We start from the raw sequence: 2500 nt of genomic DNA, 5'->3' as shown, positions 1-2500 counted from the left end.
CTAGGGGAGAAGTGCACGACTACGAACGCCGGACATCGGCGCACGGCGGCGTGCCCGCGCGCGAGCCGCGAGGGCCCCGCGGGGCATCGCACACCGACGCGAAGCAGCGTCGCTGACGATGAATCTCCCCGTTCGTTCTTTTGGGTTTCTTAGGTTTACCCCTGAACGGTTTCACGTACTCTTGAACTCTCTCTTCAAAGTTCTTTTCAACTTTCCCTCACGGTACTTGTTCGCTATCGGTCTCGTGGTCGTATTTAGCCTTAGATGGAGTTTACCACCCACTTAGAGCTGCATTCTCAAGCAACCCGACTCTAAGGAGAGATCCTCCCGAGACGGGCATCGGTCGCTACGGGCCTGGCACCCTCTGCGGGTAAGTGGCCCCATTCAAGATGGACTTGGACGCGACGCGACGCCTCGGGATAAGCGGACCCTCCCAAACACCACATTTCCCTGCGGCGGAACCGCGGGATTCGGTGCTGGGCTCTTTCCTGTTCGCTCGCCGCTACTAAGGAAATCCTGGTTAGTTTCTTTTCCTCCGCTTAGTAATATGCTTAAATTCAGCGGGTAATCTCGCCTGCTCTGAGGTCGTCAAAGTCAGTGTGTGGGTGACAGTTCGGGCGGACGACGGGGTTCGTAACACGAGTACACGACGAAGCGTGCCGGTCCCAGGTCGCGTCTCTGCTCTCTCGCTCGAGAGAGATATGGAGAGGAACTTCGTGGACTCGGACACGCGGTCGGCTCGCGATCCCCGCGGAGGGAACGACAGACGGGCGGAGCGTTAAGGTTAAGAGAATCGGATCTCCGCGCGCGACGCGGGGGGAGGCCTGCGACAACGTAGGGAGTGCCCGGTTCCGCTCTCGCGGAAGGGCGCCTCTCTCCGTCGGATCCTCCTCTACCCGCGTACACGTCTCGCGAGAGTCTCCTCTATTTCTCTCCTCTATTCTCGCGCCCGGTCGCTCGGCGCCCCGGTCAGCCTTCGTCACGTATCAATGTCATTTCGGACGACGCCCAGCCGGCGTGCGCGCGGCGGAAGAGCCCGGCGGGACTGGCGGCCTTACGCGTGGCGCGCAAGGGCTTCCCGCTGCTGTCTCTCCTCTCACCGCTGGCTTTCGCGCGGCACGGGGCGAACGTCCAACGATCGCTCGTACGCCGGTGCGCGCTGCCGTCGCCCGGTCGCCGTCGTCGGCGACGCGAGGCGAAGCGCGCGAACGCGGGCGCAAGCAGTCTCTGGGTACTAAAACGACCCTCAGCCAGGCGTGGTCCGGGAATTGTATCCGTGGACCGCAATGTGCGTTCGAAATGTCGATGTTCATGTGTCCTGCAGTTCACAAGTTGACGCGCAATTAGCTGCGTTCTTCATCGACCCACGAGCCAAGTGATCCACCGTTCAGGGTAATCGCATTTTCCTTTCTCTCGCCGCGTCTCCATGGAGAACGCGACTCGAAGGTATACAGTCCCAACGTGTTTTGTATATCTACGCTCGCTGCCCACCGGGGACAGAGTTCTCTCTCCGTTCCTCCGGGGCGCGAGCGTGATGGCCCTTCGATCAGCCTGGCCGCGCGTCCGAGCACGCGCGGACCGCCGCCCCGTTTACGGGGGCTACGGCACGATCGGGACACCGGCGACGGGCCGCGAGAGACCCGTCCGGCATCCCGGCGGAAACGAGAAGCGTCCCATAGCGCGAGAGGCGATGGGCCGGGGCGGAAATCATTGAAAAACCATCGGGCTCCGGCGCCAGTGGTTCTGGCGCGGTGCCCTCGAGAAGCGGCGCTCGTGCGCGCTCGCTTTCATTGTGTAGGTTACCACCGGCTCGCGCCTGGCGCCGCGCCTGAAGTCAAGCCGGAGGCTCGAGCAACGGGCGGCGCGCGAGGCGCCACGCTTCCGTGGAGTCCGCCGACCGCCGGGCTTCCACCGCCGCGAACACGTCCGTCGTCACCGTCGCCGTCGACGTTCCCTTTCACTTCGGAACGTTCGGTCGGCCGCGCTCGACGAACCCGTGTTCGGACGGGTGTTGTCCCGGGCACGGTCGCCCGCCTGGGCTCGGCTGCGAGGCCGGCGCGCCCGCGCGTCGCGGCTCTCGGCGTCGCGAGAGCGGAACGCGGGCGGCCACCTGCGCGGCGAGACCACGGCGAGAGAGAGAGAGAGAGAGATTGTCAGTTAAGACCTCCTCCTCTCCTCGTTGTATTATATCATTAGGCAGGGTAGGATCGGAGATGCCTCACCCTGACAGAGACGCGCGCTCGGATGATGCGCAGTCTCTGGATGCGCGCACGGACGCGCCCGGGGACCGGTCCGCTCTCTCGACCCGTCATCTCCGATATCTCCGGAGAACAACGGTGGAGCGGCGCGACGCGTCCCGGCACATCCGCGGCGACAAGCCGTCAATTCCTCGTGTTTCAATATCTCTCGTATTGTCTGTTCCTTCTTACTTACAGTCGCCGACTGCTGCGCTCGGTGTTTCTCTCCAGCGTGCCTGGAGACCGAGATGGCAGAGCAGGAC

The 2500-nt window shown here is 63.5% G+C and overlaps 2 non-coding genes across 2 annotated transcripts in view; both read right to left on the bottom strand.

The window, feature by feature from the left end:
- LOC148935853 (large subunit ribosomal RNA) overlaps positions 1 to 588 on the bottom strand; it is a 4070-nt gene extending 3482 nt beyond the window's left edge. The window contains exon 1 of the ribosomal RNA XR_016140052.1: positions 1 to 588. This exon is cut by the window's left edge and continues 3482 nt beyond it. This is a non-coding gene — a ribosomal RNA (large subunit ribosomal RNA).
- Positions 589 to 1240: 652 nt separating this feature from the next.
- On the bottom strand, positions 1241 to 1395 carry LOC148935852 (5.8S ribosomal RNA). Its single transcript, XR_016140046.1, has one exon. It is a non-coding gene; the product is annotated as a 5.8S ribosomal RNA (ribosomal RNA).
- Between the last annotated feature and the right edge of the window lie 1105 nt (positions 1396 to 2500).

This window comes from Pogonomyrmex barbatus, unplaced genomic scaffold (assembly GCF_055798465.1).
Source record: "Pogonomyrmex barbatus isolate J1 unplaced genomic scaffold, ASM5579846v1 scaffold33, whole genome shotgun sequence".
Classification (NCBI taxonomy): domain Eukaryota; kingdom Metazoa; phylum Arthropoda; class Insecta; order Hymenoptera; family Formicidae; genus Pogonomyrmex; species Pogonomyrmex barbatus.
The sequence above is the reverse complement of the archived record's forward strand: the minus strand, read 5'-3'. Positions and strand labels throughout refer to the sequence as shown.